Source organism: Myotis myotis, unplaced genomic scaffold (genome assembly GCF_014108235.1).
Source record: "Myotis myotis isolate mMyoMyo1 unplaced genomic scaffold, mMyoMyo1.p scaffold_m19_p_13, whole genome shotgun sequence".
Taxonomy (NCBI): Eukaryota; Metazoa; Chordata; class Mammalia; order Chiroptera; family Vespertilionidae; genus Myotis; species Myotis myotis.
Window position 1 is genome coordinate 12313022 of NW_023416317.1, and position 12260 is coordinate 12325281.

The window sequence follows — 12260 nt, forward strand, 5'->3', positions numbered from 1 at the left end:
TTTCAAATAGACTTTTAATTTGTGGAAGAGTCTATGTCTAAATGAAGCAGCCCTCACCTTGAGGCACAGGCAGCTCTAAGTGGTTCCCAGAAGACACGATATTCCAGGCCAGGCTATCTTTGAAAGTGTGCATGATTTTTCCCTGAGAATTAGTTCCCCATTTAGATACTGGAAAAGAGCACAGTTCTTCTGGCAGCCGATATCCACTGATTCTGTTACTTGGTTGTATTACTGAACTTCTGGGAGCTTTAGATTTATTTATGAAATGATGATAGTAATAACTAACCAGCCACATGCTGCTATGAGGGTTAAATCAAGTTCTATAGTTTTAAGTCCTGTATAAACCATGACGCGCCATGTAATTGTGCGGATCCTGATTATTAGCGAATAGTAGCCCTGCGCACGAATCCATGCACCAGTAGCACGCTGCCGCCCTCCAGTAGGTGTCTGCCCACTGCCCTGCCTTCCTTTAGATCCCTCCCCACCACCACTCCCCCACATAGCTTTCTGCCCTGCCCCTTCCTGTAGCTCTCCACTAACCGCTTGTAGCTTGCTGCCCCACCCTCCTGCTGATTCGTGATCCTGTCTTTACATAACGACCATTTGCATATTACATCTTTATTATATAGGATGCCATGTCCCTGAGGTGCCAATTGATCTCCATCCCCACTGGGCAGGAAACCTACAGATAATATTTTGATACATCAACATAACATTTTGAAATAAACATGCCATGTGCTATTATCATCCAAGGGGTAATCAACACCATTTTAGGACTGTTATTAATAAATTCTCCAGAGACTCCTGGGGGTAACTAACTTATCACCTTGTCTCGATCATGATTTTCTGTGGGTCTAAGTGGAAATTAGCAAAAGGGTTTCTTCCCTAAACATTCCCATATGGGAATTCCGATTACATTCCATTATGTACCAGCGATGAGAAGTCTAAAATATGCAAAGTACAGCATTTCTTTGTGGACTATATTTACATTTTGTTTATGTGATGGTCTGACATATGGGCCCAAAGTAAATATTTTAGAAATCTCCTTAATGCCTTCAAATCTCTAAATTGATCTTTCCCCCAGCTGGTCGCATTCTTTGGTATTAAACTTTTAACACCTGAGTTATAATTAGCAGCACACATACTGCCCTCCTCACAAGCAGAGCAGTTAACTTGCACAAACGCAAATGTTTAGTCCTAGCTGCACCGACACACCATCCTGGCTGCTGCTGGTGCTCAGAGTTGTGATCCAGAGTTCACGCCTGCTATTGCTGGCACCACTGGGGTCAAACTATTCCCCCATGCCCCGGCCTTTGGCTTCCGGGTGTACAACGAACCATATTCATCTCCTTCATTGGCTTGCTCTAAGAAACTAATATCCAAATTGCCAAGCAATTTAAAAGCGCATGACACAGATGTCAAGACCTCATTCTAAATGATGCTTTCCTTATAAAAATATGTTTTCCTATGCTTGGCATAGCAGAGCTAACCATCTGGCTAAGCGTATGTCTCAGCACACCTAGGGTAGAAGGGTGAACCGGATCCAAGATTTAGATTTATCAGTATATAGAGGTAAGACTGATGAGGTTTTACCTTATGTAAGGATTTTCTACTTCACCAGAGATCTGTCATAAGATTCTTGTAGTGAGCTTTCCTGGACCATGAAATATTACCCAATTAATGAAAAAGCAATTGACAGGTTAGTTTTGAGGAATGTGTTTATTGCATAAGGTACCGAACCTTAGACATTGTGCCTCCTGGTTTTTGTGAATGAGGTCTGTCTGCCTGGAGTGTGAGAGCAGGAGTGTGAGAAGGTTATATTGTGCCTCAGTAGATATTTGATAAATCCGTGTTGAATGAATAAAGAAACAAGTGGGTGGTTAGACACTGATTCTTTTCACCAGAGAGATCTTCCTTTCCCTCCCTTCTTTCTTTGAGATCTGAAATTAATAGTTTCTTATCCCAAAGCCTTCCTATCCTCCAGGCTCTGTACTCTACTCGGTTTCTACCTCTGTGCCTTACGAGTAATAATAAGAGCTATCAGAACAATTACAGGAAGGATGGGGCCAGTAATAGGAGTAATAATCGGGGAGGGAGAGAAGGAGACAGATTTATTGAGCATTTACTGTCCCTAGAAGTGGGCTAATCCCTTCACGCTCATTTTACTGTAGCCTTACACAGGCGAACATCTTCATCACTTTATGGATGATGAGCCTGAGGCTTCCAGGGGGTATTTAAATGACCCGGAATCACGCAGATAGAAAATGGTGGAAGGTGAGCTTTGAACCTCGGCCCAGCCCTCGTCAGAGCTACAATGTAAAACGATCACCTCCTGCTGCCCCATCACACTTCATTAGGTTTGTGGCTGTCCCATCTCCCCTATGCCCATCCTGTGGGCAGGCAGTATCCCTGTGGTTCTAATGCTTGGCTAGTTCTGGGTGTTTAGTGCATGTTTATTCACCGAGTAAAAGAAGGTAGCATATTTCCTAGGTAAGAGTGGGCTCAGGGTGATCTCAACTGGGTCCCTGGGGATGATCTGGGAGGTAGCCAGCGGAGAGCAGGTGGGGCTTTGACCTAACTAGACCTGCCAGTCTCAATATAGAGCTGGGAATCAAGAAGGAGTCATGTTAATGTGAAATCTGACTGTTCCAGGGTCAAAAGGCCCTTCTTCCCTGGGCATTTCAGTTTCTTAGTCATCCTCCCAGCTGCCTGATGTATTCAGTGGGATGTTTACATAACAGAGTTTACTCCAGCAGAGAAAGAGTGTGCCCTTTCTGTGGCCAGCAGGTGAGCTGATTGAGACTGACAGCAGTCAGATTTGATCTTCGTGGCTCTTTCATCTCCTGGTGGCACCTTGAAAAGCCTTATTTACTCAAGATAAACCCTGGCTTTCAATTGCTGTCGAAGCATGCCCCTCAATTCACTCTCAATCAACACCAAGGATAACTCATCCTCACTCACACTGCTGCCATCTTTCTCTACTTGTCCTAGTCAAAGGCAGCTCAAGACTGCCACCTCCATCCATTCATCACCTTCATCAATCAGCTCACTGCTCACACCCACTCTGTCCCAATAGTCAAAACATGTACACACTGGTCAGGCCACACTGCATATCAGCATGAAGCCTATAAGTAACAACAAGGTGTATTAGTATAGTGCCTGGTGACTTATCAAATGTCTTATCAAATTAGGTTTATTACACTTCCCTCATATGGGTATGGCTGATTTTCGCTTGGAGAAAAACTCTTTAAGTCAACCCTTCATCTTTCAGATTTAGAGAGTGAGAAGCATGCAGGATGTTAAAATCCTTCATTTTAATTTTAACAAAAGGTCCTTAGTAATAACTAAATACCTGTTAGTGGGCTAAGCATGGGGAATGTAGAGATGACAGGGACAGTGTCCTGCTCCCAGGCCTGCTACTTTAGAGGAGAATCTCAGAAACAAACAACTGCAAATGCTGAGGAAGGTGCTGCTTAGAGAGGTTAGCTGACAGGGGTGGGCAAACTTTTTTGACTCGAGGGCCACAATGGGTTCTTAAACTGGACCGGAGCGCCGGAACAAAAGCATGGATGGAGTGTTTGTGTGAACTAATATAAATTCAAAGTAAACATCATTACATAAAAGGGTACGGTCTTTTTTTTGTTTTGCTTTATTCATTTCAAACGGCCGGATCCGGCCCGCGGGCCGTAGTTTGCCCACGGCTGGGTTAGCACATAAGGACACAGGGCCTTGAACACCTCATTGTTAGTGTTGATGAAGAGCTGGTGAGTCATGGAGTTTTTCAGGTGAGCAGATCAGAAAGGAATACTTCCTCAGTGTAGCAAATATATAGTGAATGCAGACCACATCCCAGGCATGGGGCTACAACAGCTGATATGATGATGACACTGACCCTGCCCCCAAGGAGCTTATAGTCTAGTGGACAGAAAGACTAACAAACAGGCCATTACACTTCAACACAATGGGAGCTGCAAAAAGCTGTGATCCTTTGAGACATGTGCCACTAAATGTTACTATCCTCCCACTGCACCCCTACCTTGTCACTGTCAGATACTTGTCTTGTGGTCATTCCTTCTTACCCACCAGAGATTTGGGCAACTGACTCACGGAATTCTACTCCATCCCAATCCCTGCCTTTATGTGGCGACCCATCCAAAACCCTCACCTCTCAAGTTCTAACATTCTCATCTTCAGTGAGCCTCTCTTCTGTTTTTCATTTCTCTATCACCTACTCACAGGTGGTACCTTGGACCCAATGAGCAGAAAAGGGTATATATTCTGCCTTCCCAACCACTGCACGGCAAATGGCTTTGCTGCCATTTCATGTCAAACTACTTAATATCTTAGGTGCACAATAGAAGAGTAAGCATTTATTGAGCACCCACCAAGTGCCATGCACAGTGGTGGACCAGATGGACAGAGCGGCTGGAGCTCAAACCTTACAGCTTGTGGGGGACCAAATATGCAGATGTCCTTTCTCCAAAGGTCATCTCTAAAAGCATTCACCCATAGGAAACCATTCTTGTTAAGCATAAAATCCACTTGTGTTTTGCCCACTTCTCTCCAGGTTCCAGAGAGAGAGGAAAATCAGAGCCCATCCATTACGATTCTGCATTTCTTTGATTCTTTCCACTAAGAACCTCCGGGATGGACCAGCTGAGAGCTGCCTTTGCAGGCACCATCTATTTTAGGTGGGCCTTTCTGCTTACATAAGTTTTCTATACTTGATGCTTTGCACAAAACTCCTCAAAGTCCCAATGGAATTAAAGGTCTTACCCCACCTCCAGGGGCCTTTCAAATGATAAAGTCAAATATATTTCTAAAGTTTAGCTAGGAGAACCCAGCAGCTTTAAAAGCATAAGCACATGGGTTTTATAGAAATTGGGTAATAATATGGCATCAAGTAATTATCCAAAAAAAGAAGAAAAGTTCATTTTTATGTCATTCTTTAGAAGAGGATCAGTGATGGGGAAAAAAGGGGCCCTGAGTGTGTATGGGAGGCTCTGCTGTTAGGATATTACAGCAGCCAGAGTGCTCTGTTAAAGATTTCAGTGGGCCATATTAAAAACTCACAACGCTTCCCCTAGGTTCAGGATGATGCCCCAACTTGAGAACAGGCCAAGACAGGCTCTCAGGGTCTAGCCCAGGGGTGGGCAAACTTTTTGACTCGAGGGCCACAATGGGTTCTTAAACTGGACCAGAGGGCCGGAACAAAAGCATGGATGGAGTGTTTGTGTGAACTAATATAAATTCAAAGTAAACATCATTACATAAAAGGGTACGGTCTTTTTTTTTTTTTAGTTTTATTCATTTCAAACGGGCCGGATCTGGCCCGCGGGCTGTAGTTTGCCCTCGGCTGGTCTAGCCCTTCCTGCCTCCCTCTTGTTCACTAGATATCAGCCAAAAAGCTACCTCCTGGTCTCTCTCACAGGGCAAGTTCATTTTCATCTTCAGAACCTTCGAATTTGCTCTTCCCCTGCCTCTTTTCCCAGATCTTCCTATTCCTGGCTCCTTCCTGCCATATAGGTCTCATTACCCAATGTAGTTGCTCTGAACCTCAGTAACTCCCCATCGTGTCATCCAGTCTCTTCAAATGCTTGGCACATGCAACACTTAAATTCTCATTTGGCTTATTTATTTCAGTTAATTTATTATCCCCATTCCCCCTTAAAGTGTAAGTCTACCTTGGGAGCAAAGATCTGGCTTATCCGGGTCATCACTGAGTAATCAGAGCCTAGACTAGTCCCTTATACATAGTTAATACTCAGTACAGATTTCCGGAATACGTGAGTTTGGAAAAGTGGAGTGATTTCACCATCAGAATGCCTCCCCATGCCACAGCATTTAATCCATACATAAGTGCAGCATGTGGAGCAATTAATCAAAAACTTTGCTTATCGCGCACCAAGGCAGGCCAATATGGAACGCTCGCAACACTAACGCACATTTGTCTTCCAGGCTCCATCCAGACGCTCTTTTGGCTCAGGTGGTTCTGAGGTGCAATTAGTCAGTGAGAACACCAGGCCCTACCCTCACAAAGAGTGCAGTGCTGGCGGGTGTCCTGGGAGGGCAGAGGCTGGCGGGGCCTCCTCTGGGCTGCACCCAGGTTGTTAGGAGACCAGGTAAATTAGGCTGTTCTAGCAGAAAACTGAGATGGTGGCAAAAACAATGGAGAATACCTCCACTGACAATAGGCTGAAGAACTGTTGATGTTGGCAGAAAGGCAACGCCTTTTCATAGTGGTCCATTGTTTGAAACATCCCGTCTTTAGCCAAATGTTCAGGCAGATCGGGGTTAAATGGATTTTGTTGTACAGCACTGGAGGGAAACATGCCATGTGAGGACATGTATGTATTTCAGTGATGCCCTGGAGGTACACGCACATGTACCTGTGTGGATGAGTTTTCAGTGGTATGTTCCATGTGGCTGCTGACACCCAAGCCTACTTCTCAAATGGACTGTGCTCATTCTACATTTTCCCCAGGAGCTAATGCAAACACACCTTATGGGATCATAAATGCTTGGATTAACAGCAGCCACGCTACCTTGAGCACATATAAATTTAAATGGCTCTGTTGATTACATTTCTACTTAGAATCTGACACATTAAAGGAGGCCAGGACTCGAAGGAATAAGATAGTTTTCAACCCTAGGATTTGGTTACAGTGTCTGAAAAAATAATATCTGAATTTAAAAAATGATTACTAGCATTTATGAAAACCCACAAAATAGATTTTTTTCCAGAGACAATAAAAACATTGGGACTCACCTTGAGATCCCCCCTAAAGTGCCCATGTTTTCCATGTCTGCTCTGCCTCTGTGGCCTGCCAGCCCCCTGCCTGTGTAACAAGGGACCGGGTCCCTCTCGCAGCCTGACAGTGGAGATGGCAGCGATTTTGCCAACCACCTGTGCCAGAGATATTCTATCAGCCTTGGTTGTTTACTAGCTAAGGGAGAGCTCCCTTCATGGTTATCTGGCAAGGCAGAGAGGCTAAAAATGCAGTGTGCTGTTTCTGCTGTCACCTGGCACTCAGAGCCTATCCTATGGCCCAGCATCACATCTGGGCAAAGAGACTGCACCCATCAGCCAGAGGACTGGGAGTCAATGCTTGTTTTCCATCATCTCTCTCTTTCCCTCCCTCTCTTCCTTCCCCCACTTATTTTTCAGGTACCGGTAGACCACCAAATGGGCTCTCAGGCCAACGCTTCCATTTCTTCTTTTGCTTCTCCAGAGACCAAATACAATTTTCTACTGTAAGTACCCCTGACCTTCCCTGGCAGGAAATCTCCCCCACCTGCAGATACCTCACGCACCAGCCCAGGTCCCACGCTAAGCCCAGCCTCCTTTTCAGCACTTAGTGGACACATTTTTTGCCTCTAGGACTTTGGATGTTTAGCTGTCCTTGGCCTGGCGCTAGATAGCTCCCGGGTGAGAGGGCTTGTCTTTTCCTGTGCACCCCCAGGTCCCTGCCTGCCTAGAGAGGGAGTCCCAGCATTTCTCTCTGCAGAGCCTCGCCCCTCCTCTCACAGGAGGGGACCCAGGCTCAGCTCCTACCACTCCTGCTCACAGAACTGACCCCAATGCAGTGTTTATGAGGGCCTCTGCTCGATGCTGATTCAGTGGAATTTTAAAGGAATTCCTTACTTGTTTTTCTCCTCCTTCACCTCCCAGGTTTAACTATTTTCTCTCTGAATACAAAAGGTTAAGAGTGGGGGCAGGGAGGCAAGCAGAGCCTTCCCATGTCCCCTCACCCCTTCCCTCCCATATACACCCCTTCCAGCCTGTGAGCCTTGCTGTGCTCCCTGGGAAGGCCGAGTCCACAGCCTCTCCCCAGAGTGAGGAGGGGGCTTCTCCTTTACAGCTGACTCAGTTATAAGTCATAGGAGGTGCTCCCTTGGAATTCTTAAAACATGCTTTCAATTAAACATCAAGCTCTGTCCAAATATAGTTCATATTTTGGGTCAGGATATCCCACCTCGCCACCCCTACCCCCGCTGTCCAGTTATTTGGATTTCAACCTAGTTGGAGGTCCATCCAACTAGCTCATTTCACACCCTCCCCTCACTGCTGAACCAATGGTGTTGGGCAGAGCTCAGAAGACAGCTTATGGGTCTCTGGTGCTGTCTGATCCTGGTCCCAACCAAAAGTTTAGGCTTGATACTCAGTATAACAAATAATTCCAATGCCTCTTGCTCCCCACAGCTAGCTGAGTGTAAGTGTGGCTCCAGCAACACACACACTTCTTGTTTAGAGAAGTTTCCTGTCATTTAATCCTAAGGGACAGACATTATGTTGAAGGGTACAGAGAAGCCATTATGAGGCTGATTTTGGTCCTTGAACTATAGAATTATACGTTTAAAGGTTTGTAACTTTTAATTAAAAATAAAACTAAGTAAAGTGAAAATACAACTCAGGGTATGGTAGAAAATATTTGCAAATCATGTCTGATAATGGTTTAGTAACTACACTATATAAAGAACTACAACTCAACAACAAAAAGAAAAGTCAATTTAAAAATGGGCAAAAAAACCAAACAAACAGACATTTCTCCAAAGATGATATACCAATGGCCAAAAAAAAATAAAAATGCATAAAAAGATGCTTGACTTAGGTAAGTGCAAATCAAAACCCAAAACCACAATGAGATATGATTTCATAGCCATTAGAATGCAAAATCAATTAAAAATATAAAACAATGAGAAGTTTGACTAGTGTGTGAAGAAACTGGAACCCCTCACCCACATGGTGCTGGATTGCTGGTGAGAATGTGAAATGATGCAGAGGAAAAGAGTTTGGCAATTTCTCAAAAAGATAAACATAGAATAACCATATGACCCAGACTTCCATTCCTAGGAGACAGCCAAAATAACTGAAAGGACCCAGACAGATCCAGTGTTCATTGTAGCATTATTCACAACAGCCACAGGGCAAACATACCTAAGGGTGCAACAGATGACTGGATAAATAAAATGTGGTACATTCCTAAAATGAAATATAATCCAGCCATAAAAAGGAGTGAGGCACTGACACATGCTACTACATGGAGGAAGCCTAAAGACATTGTGCTTAGTGAAATAAGCCAGACTTCTGGGACAAATATGATGGGAGAAATACTATATGATTACACCAATACGGAATACATAGAATAAGTAAATTCATAGAGACAGAAGTAGAATAGGGACAAGGGAGAGGGGATAATATAGTTTTTGCTTAATGGATACAGAGTTTCTGTTTGGGGTGATGAAACATTCTAGAAATAGGTGATGGTTGTACATCATTATGAATGCACCAAATGCCCCTAAATTATATACTTAAAAATAGTTAAAATGGTAAATTGTGTTATGTGTATTTTGCCACAATAAAAAATCATGAGAAAATATATAAGAAAACACCAAAGCAAAATATCTTTATAATCAAGTTTCTTCTGCAGTTCCCTCAGCTCAATCTCAGAATCCGAATTCAGAACAGGACCTGCTGCCTCCCAGTGCCCGCTGCCCCATGACAGCATTGAGTCCGACTTCTCAGTGTCCAACTTACACATTCACTGGTTCCTTCAGACATTAATAAATGCGTAAGCGCTCAGTGATCAAAATGGGAGGTGAGGGGAGGATGGAAAGACAGATTTCAGTATGTGTGTGTGCCAGGGTCTCCGCCCAAAGGCCCTTTACTTGCTATCCCAGCTACGCTCACCTCCCATATTAGGAATCGTGATCCCCATTCTATGGCTGAGGACATGAGGCCAAGGAAAGTTAAGGGCACTTGCTGGTATCAGGCAGCACAACTGGGATTGGAGGCTAGATTTGCCAGGTTCAACGCTCTCCATGTCTCATGCCATTCTTCTCATTCCTTCTCTCTCTTTCTTCCTCCCTCCTTCCCTCCCAATCTCTCTCTTTATCCTCTTCTCACCTTCACCCACCCTCACTTTCACTCTCCCAAAGTCTCTTGGGTTCTTGGCTCTCTCCATTGTCCTCAGCAATATGGCCAGCTTCAAAAAGGTAACAAAGCTCCTTGATGGTGGCTCCAAGTTCAAGGCCAATCAAAGTTGCTCAAGTTTCAGGTGGAAGCAAGGATCAGATTTTTGTAGAGACTGCTCTGCAGCTGGAGGAGCTGCCCCCAGAAGGCTGCTGCAAGCATAGCAACCTGATGGTGCCAGGAGCAGCAAGTAAACGCTCAGCTGCCACAGGCAAGGCCAGCTAACAGGCCCCCAAGCGCAAGTGTGCCCTCTGCTTTCCACAGGTCGCCAGACTGGACCGCGGTGGATTCTGCCAACAGTTCAGCTCCATGTGCTTTGTTAGTAGCACATTCCTGAGTCTCTGCAAGCCTGTCTGGGCTGGAAAATGGCCAAGGGGCTACATGAGGGGCCCTGGAGGCCAGGCCCAGGATCACAGGCTTACTTTGCTACAACCAGTAGATCGAGCAAGGAGAGCAGGGAGCAGGACAGACAAAAGTAGAGATGATTCAGACTCTTGCCAAGGGCCAGGGCAAGCCTCTTCCTGGCTAGCCATCCCATATTCCATTTCTGTTCTGCTCCTTTGGAGACTGAGTTGAAGGATTCCTGTTTTCCCTTGCAAGCATACAAAGCACGTTCCTGAATTCTTAAGAGCTTTATTATCTCTGCATTTTGTGAAACAGTGCAATTCCAAATCAGCAAGAGAGGATGGGCAACCCGGGAAATGTGTAGTTTTTTCCCTCTCCACTTACCAGTGAATTTCAGGTCATTATCAAACAGCAGCCCTGCCTTCATTTACTCCATCACATGAGGTCTTAATGCACCTCACAGTCTCCTGCTCATTAATACTGCTAAGGCGCATTTATGGAGTATTTAAAATCAACCGCGTTCTCTCTCTCTACTCATTCCCTGTGGTGCAGTCCAGTTTCTGGGATGGAGCTCGATCAATAAACACATTCTTTCTGTCTGTTGAGATTTTCTGTCTTCCAATTAGAGGAGAGGCGCAGAGCAGGCTGCTTTATTAGAGGGAGACAGCAGTCAATTTTGGCTCGATGCTGAGTGGGAAATGCTGATTTTTCAGATGTTTGTGCAACAGAAACAACAAAGCATCCACTTGGAAAGCAACAGGACTTTTGTTCGACAGAAGACTCACAAATGCGCTCGTTTGGCAGCCTCAGAAAGGAGGACACGGGCACGAATGTGGGCCCCAGGGGACAGCAGTGCCACTCTCCCAGGTCCTGTGTGACGGTCCAAGTGAAGTGGCAGCACGGAGACTTGTAAGGTGGCTCCATGTCACTGAGTGGTTGGAACCCTGTCTGGCCCAGGCAAATTATCAAGTCCCCACGTGGCCTCGCTTTGTCTGTGAGGAGGGGTGGTGACAAATGCTGAGATGCAGACACCACCATTCGGGCTGCTATTCATGGGCCTTTCTACTGAAAACCAAAAATGTAAGTCCTCTTGAGTCTTCACATTCTTAAACACCACGCACAGTCCATCTTGTTTTGTAGAAGACATTGCTTTAGACCCTTAGGGACTAAAAACTTCTAACTAAAAGCTGGGAGGCAGGATAGGGCCTGTCTCATGCTTGTGGTGCACTGTTAACATTAACCCATAGAGAGCAAGAATTGGGAGGGGGAAGGATGAGAAGGAGCAAGGGAGACAGGGAAGGGAGGGAAGAAGGGCAAGGATGGAAGGAGGGAAGAAACACACTGGTCTGGGAGTCTGGAAATGGGTTTCACTTACAACCTGCGATTATTAACTCAATGACACAGGACAAGCAAGACTCATTCTATCCTTGTTTGGATGGGAAACAATTTAAAACTAAAACCTAATGAGTTTTAATCACAGATATATGATATGAAGGTCAAATTGGAAGATGACTATGAAGTCACTTTATCACTAATGTAATCCAAATAAAACTGAGCCACCTTGAGGCTACTGTCAGCACAAAGTTATTACTCACCCCCCCCCCCCACACACACACACACACTCCAATCCAAAAAGGCTTGGAAATCCATGTATACGTTTACTAAATGACTCCTTGATGGCAAGGAGGGTTTATACCACGCAACAGGACAAAATCCTCTTAAGAGAGCTTGTTGGACATCTCTCTTCCCCCATCATCCCTTTCTTCATCCCAGCTGTCCAGCTACCTCCCCTGTCCTCAGGCAGCTCATCCCATCCTAACCACATCTCTCTTTCCCCTTCTCTTCACTCCTTTCCTAGATAATTTCCCCCAACTGATTGCTCCATGTGTTTACCTGGGCAGAGAAATCTACTTCCCCTTCTCTTAGCTTCTTCAACTCAGCC

The 12260-nt window shown here is 45.1% G+C and overlaps 1 long non-coding RNA gene across 1 annotated transcript in view; it reads right to left on the bottom strand.

The window, feature by feature from the left end:
* The window catches only part of LOC118667931, a 134856-nt gene that overhangs the window by 97445 nt on the left and 25151 nt on the right, over nucleotides 1-12260 (bottom strand). The window lies entirely within an intron of this gene.